The sequence below is a fragment of the Conger conger genome, chromosome 13, assembly GCF_963514075.1.
Source record: "Conger conger chromosome 13, fConCon1.1, whole genome shotgun sequence".
NCBI classification, from domain to species: Eukaryota; Metazoa; Chordata; class Actinopteri; order Anguilliformes; family Congridae; genus Conger; species Conger conger.
The window spans coordinates 34,419,671-34,435,264 of record NC_083772.1 but is presented as its reverse complement, the minus strand read 5'-3'; positions in this window follow the sequence as shown (position 1 = coordinate 34,435,264).

Here is a 15,594-nt window from a genome sequence, read left to right as displayed (position 1 = left end):
AAAGAGTATGAAGAGTTCATTAAGAAAGTATTGCATGTCCATGAGACCTTTCTCTAAAATGCTGCCATTTCTGAGATACTCAAACCACCCTGTCTGCCACCAACAATCATTCCACGGTCAAAGTCACTAAGATCACCTTTCTCCAGAATTTTGTACTTTTTTGGGTACTTCTTAGCAAACTGCAACCTGGCCTTCCTGTTTTTGCACCTAATTTGTGGCTTGCACCTTGCATTGTAGCCTCTGTAGTTCTGTTTGTCAAGACTTCTGCAGAAAGTAGTCACTGACACATCCACGCCTGCCTCCTGAAGAGTGTTTCTGATCTGTTGGACAGGTGTTTGAGTGTTTTTCTTCCTTGCAGTGAGAATCCTTCAATCATCAACTGTCGAGGTCTTTGCAATTACCAAGCTCCCTAGTGCCATCTTTCTTCTAAATGATGTTTGAAACAGTTGATTTTGGTGACTTTCATTGGCAGAACTGTGGTCCTCATATTGACAAACAAAAAGACACAAAGGCAATCAAAAGCCTAGAATCAAGACTAGATACCGGCAGCTTTCTTATACTTGTACTAAGGAAGCGATTGAACACAGCTGACAAATCTGACTAATATTATGGTGCCCTGAAATGGTGTGACTATGCATAAAAAGTGAGCAACTATTAACATGAATTAATTTGTGCCAGGACTGAAGGAACATACATACATGCATATGCACACACACACACACACACACACATATACATACATAAAGGGCATTATTGTTCAACTGCGCTTACAATTCCATCATTCATTCTTTTAAAATAATTGATCAGAAACAAGGTGTCACAAAATAAATGTAGAATTGCTTAAAACTAAACAGTCTTTACTTAAAAAAGTTTATTCACACATATCCTTTCTAAGCCTGAGAAGGCAAGGCAATTGTTATTTTTTTTCTTCAGTTTAATAAATGTTGGAGTCTGCTTAGCACACGTTGGCAATCTAATCATGCTTTTCCACAATAAATGACTTCTGAGTGACAAATGAGACAGAGAGAGGCCATGCTGAATTAAGTCCGTCTAATATGGAGATTGCAATTTGGCCAGAATAAAAATAATCAGTTTGAATACCCGCTACACAGTCTTATTTCATAAACTGAAGTCAATTAAATAATTTCATTTAATTCTGAATGTAATTTTCTCACAGATATTAATCATGAAGACAGATAACATCCCAGTGATAGGTCCAGTTCAACTGAGGTCTGTGTGGGCAAAAAAAAGAAAAAAAGAGGAGTGCGTCAAGTTTGCAGAGTCATCTGAGACATAGTTCAAACAGAACCGCACAACACGCCCAATACAACTTTAATTGGAATACCTCACCAACTGTAACATGGTTCAAGCCATCACTCTCTCTCTGTCTCTCTCTCTCACACATACACGCATGCACAAAATTCAACTCACTCAAAACTCACTAAGTCATGGTAGTTTTGAAGTAAGCTTCCAATTGAATAAATAAGCAATAGTAAATAATAAAACCCTGTTTAATTAAGACTGTGCAATACAATCTACCCGTCTGCTGCACATTTCCGCTCTGGTTTGTTTGGCCCATGTTTGCCAGCTGAGCCCCGCAAGACTGGACAGTGCTTGCTTTGAGATTGTTTTCGGATTTATTTGCCGACTGTGTATCTGCAGAGCATGAACACGATTGGCTTCATCCTGCAGCAGTAGGGTGGAAATGTGAGGTTTCTGCTGCTTGAGCAGCTCATAGCTACCAGGTACCTACAGACTTCTTTTTTTTCTCTCAAGTAGAAAACATTAGCTTGTGTAGCTAGAAAATTACCGAGAAAATGTTATTGTTTGCCTGAAGTGAAATTCTCACCCCATTGGTAAATCTTGAAATGAGTCAAATTTCTCACCTCATTGGCAGTTTTTTTTTAGTCTCATTGAGCAAAAGTGAAAGAATTTAAGTGTAAATATCGGACTAAGATTCTTGTGAAGACTGACTTATTTGTAGTTTTTTTGCATTGAGAAACATGCCTCTCCTTCAGGATGGCTTGTAGCGCACAAAATGGCCTCTGGCTCATGGGGAAATGCACTGCAGGGGTGCGCCTGTATGAGAATTCAAAAAAAGCAAAACCAGAAATGAATTGACAAAAGTAGCGTATCCCACAACTGAAAGATGTTTCACATTTTCACATTGTATTGCTACACACAAAGAAGGCCGGCATCAAAAAAAAAGAAAGAAAACTGGCTCATGAAATTATAATGTTTGAAAAATTATTCAGATGGTTGGCCTGAGAACAAAGCTTTGTTGGTTCAAAGGCTGCTGGTCAGCCTTAATGATTTCACACTAGGTAAAAAGAAGAAAGAAAACATTCCAGTGGCATATCATTTCCCCATATATTTTATCTCTTGTGGTCAAAAACTGTTTTTATTCTATAATTCAACATTCATCAGGATTTTCATTTACATAAAGCATTTGTTTAAATGTGCCTCACTAAGTTTTACTGTAATTGTAAAAAGTGACATAGATACAAATACTGGTATGTGCAGGAACATTTATGAAAATACCCTTTCTGGAAAATTCGATTATTTTAGCTCTCATGTTGTGGTTATGGATCGCCATGTGGGTTTCAACAATGGTAGAACCACAATTCATAACCAGAACACGGGTTGCATCACTCCACTTTAAATAATGTTCTTAGCTTGAGGAGGCACTGAGTATCCCCATACTAATGTAACATAATGACATGTTCTAGTTATCTGGGGCCTCAAGATCCTTTTGGAGGACAGGTCTCCCACCTTCATATTGCAGGAACATTTCTCCATTTCCACATCTATATTTATTTCACACTATCCTTAAGATGTCCGGAACACTGTTTAGATTGAGTCCACTGAATTCAGACACTTCTTTGGTTCTTTTCCCTCTCAAATTCTCCATCATGGCTCATTACTGCTGCCTCTGCTATTGGGAGAACACAGATAAGCATCACACCTTTGTTATCACACCTTAGTCTAAGTTAGGTCCAGGCAGACATTAGTCAGAGGAAGGGACTTCATGTGCAGCTCAGTAGGTGGACTGCAGGTGTACGCTGGGACACTTTATTGACAGAAACCACTGTTTTTCGACAGAAAACCTGGTTCTGCTCATGCCATCTGTGTGTCACCTTCTGTAGCCAGTCACGGTGGGCACTGGCACAGGCTGGGTTTGATACCAGACCGTGGGGCACATCCATACATACAAACAGCGACTTAACAGGATGTTCTACCCAGCTAGCTCTCCCATTCCTCACACATTTTCTTTATACAAAATGCCACAAATCCCCTTTCATGTCTCAGAAAATATTCCCGCTGACTGTAATTATGAAATATAAAACACTCCACTGCTAGCCATGGTCGACAGGAAAGTTATGGCACTATGGGTTTTATGGCCAGTCACAGTGGGCTAAATGACAAGTTCCAAAGGGAATATTGATTACAAAAAATAGCCTGTGAAAAGCGTATAGTAGGAGTATGTTTTTTTCTGAATGGCAAAATATTCCTGTAATGCAATACACAAAGGCTCAAGGCTGGGTCGCTGCTTACACACTGACTGAACACTGGGCTCACAGGCTGTAGGGGGCTTCTCATTTGGAGATGACAGGGGTGGTCAGCTGTAACATACCCTACTGGGACTGGGAATATGACTGACCTCGCCCAGGTTCTCAATGGAGTTTGACAGATGTGGCTACGACTGTTTTAAAGACTCCAGTGGGCTATGTCAGATCAATACTGTGTCACAGACAAAGGAATACATAATCATATAATGCTCTCCTCTGACCTATTCTGTTCAGAGCAACAGTAGATGATTGATTATCATTCAAAGAACCTTAATCCCCACTGCCTTAAAAATATAAAGATGAATGTGCCGCGTGCATTTTCAAGCACAGAGACGAAACCATTATTTTTGTGCAGTGTTTCCGGTTCGGTTTTCTGATAATCTTTACCGGGGCGGAGGACAATCTCGAAGAGACAAAGTAATTATTCTCTACACAGTACAATAACCTGGTGGAAACAAGATTTGCAAAGTAAATAGAGAAACACATTACAAATACATAAAAAAATCAATAATGTCGACTCCTTCACTCAAGCATTACATTCGCAAGGCAGGTTGATTAAATGCACTGATTTCCATTGGAAACTAGAAGAGGCTATACAGAGTGCCATTAAGCACACATATAGTACATGGAGCAGTCCATTACATTACAGTTATTCAGCTGATGCTTTTATCCAAGGGACATACAGCGCAGTCTGACGAAGCAGGGGACAATCTCCCCTGGAGCTGTTGGGCCTTGCTCAAGGGCCCAACAGCTGCACAGATCTTACCGTGTCAATTGACTCCAGGCGTTGCCATTGCAACCACGGTAGAGTTGTAAAAGAGGCTGGCTCAATATGAATAAATTAATTGTGGGTATAGTGGGGGGCTTGGTTTTGTCATGTCACGGCGGAAGAGCTAGAACATTATGAGAGGCACCATTACGAGTCTCTCTAAGAACCGTTGTAGATTATATCAAAAGAAAAGTGAGACTGAATATTTATTTTCCCCCACAAATAAAATATATTTTCCATTTATATGCCCGGACACTCCTGCAGCAAGAGGTAGCTGATAGAGAAACCCCCCTTCATGTTGCTGCCACTACTATTTGCTGCTCAAATCTGCAGGCAGGCATCATGCTGGTGAACCAGAGGGCAGCATTTAGTTTGAATTTGCTGTAACTTATTTCTTCACTTTCAATTTCTGTTTAATGCCACACTTTGAAAAAATAAATAAATAAATCGCAACATCAACTAAGTTTCATTTATTTTGGACAAATGAATGTACTGAACACTCACTCAGGAAATAGGTCCATAGCCAGGCAAACCCTGCTGTCTAGTGCACTCTGCCTCTGTAATCTGCATTGGAATCAGCACATGCAGCTCTGCCCTTCTCTGTATGAAAGGCCAGTAATATGAGGTCTATGTCACATCCAAGGTGTTTGGCTATGTAATGTAGAACACAGCACTCTGAGCTTTGGCTGGGCCACTCGAGGACAGTCAAAGACTTGTCCTGAAGCCACTCCTGCATTGAACTGGCTGTATGCTTCGGGTCATTGTCGTGCTGGAAGGTGAACCGTTGCCCCAGTCTGAGGTCGTGTGCACTCTAGAACAGGTTTTCGTCAAGGACCTCTCTGCTGCATTCAGCCTTCCCTCACTTTTGACCTGCCTCCCTGTCCCTGCCACTGAGAAGCACCCCCCACCATGCTTCACCGTAGGGATGATATTAGCCAGGTGATGAGCAGTGCCTGGTGTTCACCGGACATAGTGCTTGGAGTTCTGCCTAAAGTTAATCAGACCAGATCATTTTTTCCCCCCATGCTCTCAGAGTCCTATAAACTCTAAGCAGGCTGTCACATGCCTTTTACTTCTGTCTAGCCACTCTACCATAAAGGCCTGGTTGATGGAGTGCTGCTGAGATCACTGCTGTCCCCACAGGTTCTCCCATCACTGCACAGGACCTCTGAAGATCTGTTAGGTTCTTGGCCACTTCCCTGACCAAGGCTCTTCTTGCTCAGTTACTTAGTTTGGCCAGATGGCCAACTCTTGGAAGATTCCTAGTGGTTCCAAACTTCCATTTCACAATTATAATCATAGTATTTATAAGTAATGGTAAATAATGTAGAATTAAAATAAAAAAAACATAGTTCCTTCAAAAACTCATGGTAATGCCCATAGATAACAGTGACAAACAGAATTGTAGGAGATATTGCTCTCTGCTCAAACAGTTGTCAATGTTGCTGGAAAAATCATATCTATATTGTTGTCATGCCCAAGGTGCTTTGCACCCACCTATAGTGTTGCACTAAAAAGGCAGCGCGGATGACTCACATCTAAGTCTGTCATCTCTGCAGTCAGAGAATTGAGATGTAATGCCAATGCTACCATATGAAAACAGATATAAATTTGGGTATGTGTGACCTCATACCAGCTGCAGCATTGGAGCAGATGGAGTAGAGCAGGCTAGCATTATAAACATGTCAAAAGATAAGTGTACAGCCTGTTGCCCAAATGTTCAGATTTATATTTACTAAGGACCAAACTGGAATTATTGATGAACAGGCTCCATAATGGGTTTAATTCTTCTATCTATATGTACACAAAGCAATATCTCAATTTGCCCTGTAATTGTGTTAAATATGTATGCATAACCACCTTTTCCTTTGTTTAATATCCTCGCAGCAACTCTCTGTAATTGCATGGCCTCTTGTCATGTGCGGTATATTATTGCTCTAGTAGAATGTGTTTGCTCAGTGGATATTGATTCCCTCATTATTTTCCAGATCATTTTCATATTCATCTGGGCGCATCCATTTATATTGCGCTTTGTTGTCTGCATTTCAGTTCATTATCATACTGCCAATAATGACCATTAATGAATTGCTGGCCTAAGCCAGACCCGAGAATACCCACCAAACGGCGAGTGTAATTACGAAGCAGTTCAGCTCTCTCCTCAGCCCTGACAGGGTTATTGTGCTGCTGCCAGCTCCATGGTGATCCACAAAATCTTTGAGGTCTTATTTATGTAACCCCAGGTATCTGTTAGGGTACCCCAATATGCTCTGTGGAAACTCTCTCTCTCTCACACACTCCCAGAGACACTAACTCTCTCTCTCTCTCTCTCTCTCTCTCTCTCCCTCTCCCTCTCCCTCTCCCACTCCCTCTCTCTCCCTCTCTCTCTCTCCCACACGCACACCCACACTGCTATCTCTGTAGTAATTGGTAATGAACAAAATTTTGTTTTGAGTGGTCATATGCTGTCCAAGTCACCAGAGCAAAACAATCAAAAGACATTAATCTCTTGCGAATGACACTGATTGCCTGAAATCAGTGAGTCCACACATGACCACACATGGTATTTAAACACAGTTTCAGCTTTATATGTTTCCTTAACCAAAATGAGATGACTATTACATATATTAAAAAATAGTCATCTATTTGACATTTTGTTTTTAGACACATTCATACCTAATAATTGTGTGGGGTGCAGGTGAAGCCATACCAACTGAACAAGTTTGAAGAGCTATACTCTACACCTCAACACTATCTCCTATCCACTTCTCTACCCACCCAAAGCCTATACTGACACATATGGAATCAATCAAATCCTATCCAATACATGATCTGAGAATATGACATAGAGAAAGATGGAAAGATCGATAGTTCTTTGTTTTGTCCTCCAGAGGACTCTTTTCAGTTGGCAGGCAAATGAGAACATTCCAGAAACATAACACTTTGTTCAAATGTCTTTGAATTCCCTTTTCACCCTACCTAACTTTCTCTCAACCTACTTCACTGAGAAATAAAGTAAAATATCAAAAACGCAAATCATACAAACTATGCAGACTACACAGAAGTATAAAACAGCCTAAAGCAAAAATATCTTCGGTTTACAGTCACTAATCCATTACAAGAGCTCACCTCACACCTTGCAGCACCATTTACCTCTCCTCCCACAGCCTCCGCCCTGCTGCTTGTACCAGCATTCTCCTGATAAAATGATTAATTATATTTAGAACAAAGTGGCTAGCTAAGCTGTTGTTTACAATTACTTTGAGTTGTGTCTTATAAGAAAAAATGACTTACTCTACTCTTTTTAAAATACGTCCTTATGTCAAGTTATTTTTTCGTGGCCACATTATGCTGAAATTACATTCACCTGCATATTTCATAAAACTGCTGGTTAATTGACAAAATCATAAAATGTTTGGACAAGGGGAATGATTTAACAACCTGACCTGAGTTGGTATTTACGTTTCCTAGCTTTATCTGTTTAAACAATAATCTTATACCAGCTTACCTTGGAGTAGTCACCAACACTAATATAGCGGTTCTGGGCAAAGAACCCTGACATAGTGTTCAGAGCATTTTGATTCCTTGCTCTGCCCTCAATGCTCAGATGAGCGATGACTCGTTGTTTTCCCCCAGCATGCCCAGTATTAGAGGGGGGCAAGTTTAGCAGTTTTCAGTGTTGGAACACTTGCCCTCCATGCATCTTACAGCCCTGCATTGACACTTGCACTTATGCGCTATACTCCACAGTGGCGTGGCATTGCTGAGCTGGCAATGTGACACTAAAAGCTGAAAATCCTCCACAACCAAAGGATTTGCAGGATCCAGCAGACATGAGAACGACCATATTTAAACAGTCACATTTTAGTGCCTTGCACAAAATGATAAACTTGGGTCTCCTTGCTATTTTCCTGGGGAGGTAAAGCAGTTTCTTTAATTATTTTTAAATGCATTTGCCTTCAGAGTTCAGCTAGCAGTAATACAAAAAATATTAAAAACATCTTCAAAGTTGTGTGGCTAACTGAGAGTTCAATGAAGATGAAGAAATCTTGATTGGTGAGAATAAAAGGACCAGAAGAGTAGTTACTATAAGTATATTGATGGTGTATCGCACTCAAAGGTAAAAACGTTTAGTAAGAAACTACAATTCACTCTTGTGCGTCTTACTGATTTTAGACAAACGGGGGAATAGATAAACAATAAGTTCCAGAAGTACAAGCAGATAAAACTTTATAGTGTTTAATATATAATGTATAGTCATGTACATTTTGTGTCTTGTGTTGACACAAATATGTATGTGTTTATTATTCACCTACCCACTTAGCCCCATTAGACTAGAGCAGAGCGCTTCTCAGGATGACGAAAGCTTGACACAAATATAATTACTCACCTGTAAGGTGAAAACAGTTCAGAAAGACTATTTATCTTTAGGTTATCCTTTAATGCCTGATCGGCAAGTTATACTTATATATTAAGGTTTAAGGCACACAACCAGACACCCCCCCACTTTCTGGGACAAATGACTTTGGGGGGTCTAGAGCCGGATAGCCCAATGCTGGGTGTGCCAGTGGAAGGTTTAGCCATATTTAATCAAGTATTCTTAGAGAAAAATGTATCATATTTTAAGGATGTATGAAGTTGTGTTAATTATTTATGAAGCATTAATAACTGTGCTGTAATTTAGTGTTACTGCAGTGACCCTACTTTACAATCTTTGACATTAATCAGGCAAATGCCGTGGGGTACCATATTAGTATAACAGAATGGCAGCGCAGGGATGACTAATACCATCAGGCAGTGGGTCCTTGTGTATTAGGACCCACAGGTGGGCAATGAGAGGGAGGTGGGTGGGTTATCATAAACACGACACAAAATGTACATGATTATGTATTATATATTAAATTTTATACTATATATTATACTATATGCTTTACCAAATTGTATATTGGACTGGCTGGTGCACATTTCATTATTTTGAATATGCTTCCAGTTCCATTGCAGATTTGAGCATTTGGCCACAATGTAACACACACATTTCAGAAAAAGATTTAGTGGTCATGGGTTTTGTTTTTTTTGGAACCACCAATATCGATAACAACCTGAGATAACCGCACATCTGAATCAATGTTGACACCGAGTTAGAGGTTGAGTTGACACATTGTATGTAACATACTAGTTGTGTTGTGCAATGCATTGCACACTGAAGCTACTCAAGCTATATTTTACACAGCAAAGTCTATGTCATTTGTTCAGCCCTATTTTTAGCAGGCAAATGCAGTCAGTAAATGCTAATGCAGGAGCTGGAGCACACCATTCATGGTGCGTAAAGACAATGTCACGGTTTGTTTTGAGTTCAAAGTGTAGTAAAGTGTACCGTGACCATACACCAGGAAGCTTGCCACATTCCAGATCTGTGGTTTATGTTTTGTAGGCTCTTTCTGCTCCTGTTTTTCATGGGCCAGTCTCACACGCTGTTTCATTGTCTATTATGCCATACTTTCAGGTCTTCCAGCTAAATCATTAAGAAATGTTATTCATTTACGTTTTTATTTATTAAATGAATGCTCAATCTCATTGATGCCATTGTGTAATGATAATTCTTTTTTGATCGCCGGAGTGCAGCAAGCGATCTTACCAATGAGCTTTTCAGCAAACACCATTGCATTAATTCTGTGACCAGAGTGTAGCTGAATGCTAATAAATAGTGGGTATTTAACACACAATTTGGTTTAGGGTATCAAAAACAGTGGCCAGAAAGGATCTGTTACACCTCATTATTCCAGTGAAATGATTACCTTAGAAGGTAGTTGACACTTAATATTTCATACAAGATAAATAAGTAAATGAATGAATAATTTGTTTAAAAATAGGCTAATTTCAAATATTGGGAATTAAGTCAATGAATCACCTCGACAGTGATTGGTGGCACATTCAATTAAGCATAATTTGTTACGGTACATAGCCTCTGAGTAAATATATTTGCATTTTAATTGATTGCTGACAGCATACTGGAATACGTCCAGTGGTTCCATGTTTATAAATGCGTCTGACTAAGTGACAACACTTACTGGAGAGGAAAGAGATGGTGGCCAGAATCAATAAAGCTTGAAACACTTTGAATCTGAGACTCAAAGCGTCTACAATCCCAAATTCTTCCATGAGCTTTCACTGCCTCACTGAATTAAAGATAATTCAAAAGCTATGCTGAGGCAAGATGAAAAGATTAGTTTTATAGAGAAACCACTTGTTGCAGCCAATACACAGCATAGAATGATATTTGGAATGACCTTATTCGTGTTTTATTTTATTTAAAACCCAGTATTAAAGGGTAGGTATTGATATATACAAAACTTAAATAAAAGGAAGTTTTGCAGTTCAAGAAGTAATTTGACAGGAGCCAACTTGATGTTAGTGATTCATTTAAACCAAATTATACACAAGACACTGTAGATTGCACACCTCAACTGCAACCACTAGATATTAAAGTTCATATACACTTTTGAAAGTGGCTTAAGAATGGAAAAAAACAATAATTAAATGATGAAATAATTCTTAACCTGCTAAATCATAGTCATCTTATCATAGCAGCCTCCACACCTAACGTTGGAAACTAATGTCAAATTATTTAATGATGTGCAAACTACTTTCTGAATTACAATGTTAATGTAATCTCAAACTGTGTCTTTGCAAAGTATGAAATGACTGAAATGGTTGAAACTTAAGGTATCTTTCAAAGAAAATATCCAAAACCACGTTGGGGTAAAATCACTTCAGTGTGTTTTATGTGCAGAACTAATATGCATTTTTTTATCCTTGTGTTACTAGAAGGGATGCACTTGATCACTGATCGCTGATACGAACAGAACAAGTAGGGACATTGTATCTCAGGTTGTATGCCCTAGAAGTTCATTCATATTAGAATTTCTAGCCTTTATTATCATATGTGCCACCAATAGTACATGTCGTGGGTGGCACTTACTGAAGACAAAAACTCAGAAATTACCCACATTCATATGTAGTGATCATGCTCTGCTAAAACTGCATTGAGGTTGCCGTTAAATCAAGGAGTTTAGTGTGAAATTGCTAAGAAACATCACGAAAACTAAACTACAGAGAGATCCAAAGCTCAGCAGGAGAGAACATCTCTTTATTCTGTTATGTTTATAGTTATGAATATGCAACATTCTTCATTTTAGCTCAGAGGATTTTTAAAGGTTGTCATGGCAGCAGCATCTCAAACAGTGAAGGCAACAAGACTTCCTGTTTTGGTTTAATACATCTCAAATTTTCTGAGTTACACTTTAGCCACAGTAACGAAGTCGAGTCAAAGGAATAAATGCAACTCTCGTTCAGCAGGATATACCGTAGTGTGTTTGAAGAATTAGAATTTGAAGAGTACAGTCTAACTAGTAAAATGCATCAGCTTCTCTTGATAGGCTTGATAATGTACTCTTGGTAGGATACTGTTCCTCCATTGGCAAAATATCTAGGATGTTTCTCTCTCTCTCTTTCCATTCATGACCATCTGTGTGTGTGGATGTGTGTGTGTGTGTGTGTGTGTGTGTGTGTGTGTGTGTTTCTCAGTGTACATTACTTAGCTTGGAAGCTTGTTAGTGTGTTTTCTGACAGGCTTAAGACAAATGTGTTTTTAATTGCAATGTATCAACTGGTGTAGGATATAGATGTATAGATAGTTGAAAAGGAGCCCTGAGCTCAGTGACTACTTGCACAAGATGGCTCTCCTTTCTTAGTAACAGCTGCAACCAGACCAGTAAGTACAGCACAACCAATGCTGAGTTACATTTTCAGAATTTAAACATTATGTGCTTAATGACCACTTCTTTAAAATGGCAACTAAAGGTTATGTCATAAGTTACCTCTTTAATTATTAAACCCCCTTTTTTTCTTGCAAGAAACCATATATGTTCAGTGCATATACAGTCAGTGAGCATGGAATTAGGCATTTATTATACATATTTTTTAGACTTAATGGTCTTCTGCTGCTGTTGCCTATTCACTTATGAGGTTTGATGGGTTGTGTGTTCAGAGATGCTCTTCTGCATACCACTGTTGTAATTTGTGGTTATTTGCGTTACTGTCACCTTCCTGTCAGCTTTGACCAGTCTGGCCCTTCTCCTCTGACCTCTATCATTAACAACGTGTTTCTACCGAACTGCTGCTCCCTGGATGTTTTTTGTTTTTCGATCCATTCTCTGCCAACTTTAGAGACTGTGAAAATCCCAGGAGATCAGCAATTTCTGAGATACTCAAACCACCTTGTCTGGCACCAATAATCACAGTCAAAGTCACTGAGATCACATTTCTTCCCTATTCTGACATTTGGTCTGAAAAACAGCTGAACCTCTTAACCATGCCTGCATGCTTTTATGTATTTAGCTGCTGCCACTGTTATGTTCCTGTGTTCTGTCTGTTAGTTTATCATTGTTTATTATCATTATTCTTGTCATTTATTATTTTTCATATATTCTATCACTGATTACTTGCTTAGTTTCAGCGAAGTATTAGCACCTGTCTCTCCGTATCTCTGCATCTCCTGATTCTCTGCAATTGTCTACTCCCTAGTCCGGAGCCGTTTCTATTACATGTGTCTTTGTGAATCCAGTTCGCATTTTCGTTTCCCCCTCGTTATTGTGCTATTACCCTTTCATGCGTCTCACCTGATGTTTATTTGTTAGACCGCCCTCACTCCCATGCCCCGCCTAGTTTGTCTCATTCCCCTGTGTATTTATACCTGTACTTTTCAGTTGCACCCTGCTAGTTCGTCTTCTGAGTCCCGAGCCCTTTATTCCTTCCCCCAGTTCTAGCCTCCTTGTTTCCTTGCCCTTGTTCCTGAGTCCTTGCCCTTGTAGATCTGGATTTCCTGTTTTGACCCCTGCCTGCTCCCCTGGACTCTTCTTTGCTTGTTGTGGATATCTGTATGTCTGCTTGTTGGACTGACCCCCTGGTTTTTGACCTTGGCCTGTTTTTTGATTCTGCCCCTGCTGTTGCAATTCAATCTGCCATTTTTTCTTCACCCCTGTCTGCTTTTGGTTCCTCTGTTCCCCCCGGCGTAACAGCCACATGATTGGCTGATTAAATATTTGCATTAACAAGCTGGTGTACAGGTCTACCTAATAAAGTGCTCAGTGAGTGTATAGTGCATTAACCATCACCCATGAATGGTCTATGCAGTAAAGAAGCTGGAGCTAAAATCATAGGATGACATAGGCTTCATGTATAGTACTGTATGCACAAAGCCCTTTTGACTTAAAAAGCTTTTCAAACACACATAAGCATCAATGTGCAATGGGAGGATATAAATGACGGATAAATCTACACATTTTTACAGATACGGACAACATATTTCAGGGAGAATCCAAAAAGGGATTTTGATGCTTCTGCACCTGCTAAAATGCAGCAAGTACCACAAAAAAGAAACCTCCTGCAACTTTACTCAGGCATTTGGAGATAACCTGACACCGACACCTGTTTGTGACAAATTGTGCTCAGCGGCTGACAGAAGGCGCAGCCTCAAATGTAAACTAATGCAGCAAAGACAGAAACGGTGAAATTTTACTCAAAGATATGTTATAAAGGCTGATCAGATGACCCGTTCGCTGGCTGAGGTCAGGTAAAAATGTGGGCACTAGCCAATATAGCAGTATGAAAGCCAGCGGCAATGGAAGACACCAAGGCGCTAAATTAGATTGGTGCATTGTGTTTGACAGTGTCATTTTCTAATTGGCGATGACATGGCTAAACTATCACAGGGATAGGATGAGACAGGGGTAGGCAGGCAGGCGGGTCATATCTCTCCGTATCCACAGCAGATGTTTCAACTGTCTTTTTAGCTAAATAAGTGCTCTTCGCCTCGGATGACACACATGAGCATATGACGAACAACGCCTTTTTTTTTGCAGTGAATTTTCAAGTCAGTGGAATGGAATGCATTATTGCATGTTTGTGAAGAGATACAAAGAAAATAACACTCCAAGCACTTTTGTTCTAAAAAGGGAATAGATTCAATACAACAGAAACACCAGGACCTCAGTCAAAACTATTACATTTACATTTTAGTCATTTAACAGATGCTTTTAATCCTTAGCCCCTTAGCTCTTAATATTAACTCTTCGTCCTTGGATAATGAAATTTTCAATAAATATTGGCATGCTTTTAAATCAGTGCTAAGACAACAGGTGAAGCAGTGCTTCACCAAAAAAAGAAAAGAAAAAAGAATATGCATATCACACATAACATTTATTTCTTTAAAGTTAAATTATCATTGCAATGACTGTTCCCTTTGTGGAGCGAAAAAAAAGAAAAGGCCCCCGTTCAAAATCATGTCTGTCATGGCAAAACAGCTTTTGCTTCACAAAACTAATATTTTTCAATTCCTTTTAAAGTCAGAAGTCACTGATTGGGTCATTAGTGGATTTATGATGCATTTTTAAGCCCACCCGTGAACCATGCTTCTAATCATGTACGCTATAGAGACAGAGCGCATTTAAGTCCCGCCCACACCTTCAGCTTCACTTCTGGTCCCCATTGACTTTGCATTGCGCAAAGGTGCTTCCTTGACTGTTCCGTCTGATATCAAATAAAATAAAAATGCCTAAAAGCTGCCGTGTAGTGGGATGCACTAACAACAGGGTAAAGAAACCACAGCTAAGTTTTTATAAGCTGCCGAACCAAAAAACGGAGCCTAAATGAAGTGTACTTCCCTCTAGGGCCTTTCAGCGAACTTATCCCTGGTTATGGGTTATGCACTTTGTTGTACGTCGCTCTGGATAAGAGCGTCTGCCAAATGCCAATAATGTAATGTAATGTAAAAGATTAGTCTCATAGTTGCGGCCATGCAAGCGTACACCGACAGCCGAGATTCAAACGGGGATTTCTCGAAAACCGTAGACGTCACGACTTAGCGGATAACGCCGAATTCGTCAGAGGAGTGTGCGGAACAATCCGGCATATAACAAGTCCACGTTACTGCCGTAGCAACGACGTAACAGAGACAACAGGCGGAGTTGTTAAGTGAACCATTGCGCCAAACTCCCGTGAAGAGACGGCGTCGCTATGTTCTCAATCTATCTACCAATAAATTTCTTTATTTGAGGAGTGATTTTACTTTTCGCCTAGGAATTTCCCTCCTTCCACACAGCCAGCGTTTTGGTGTTTTATTCACTTCGTTAGTTTCTTACAAAACACCTTTTATTTCGGCTGGCGCGGCCGGGCTCAGGGGTTCAGTGTTTACCGTGGCCT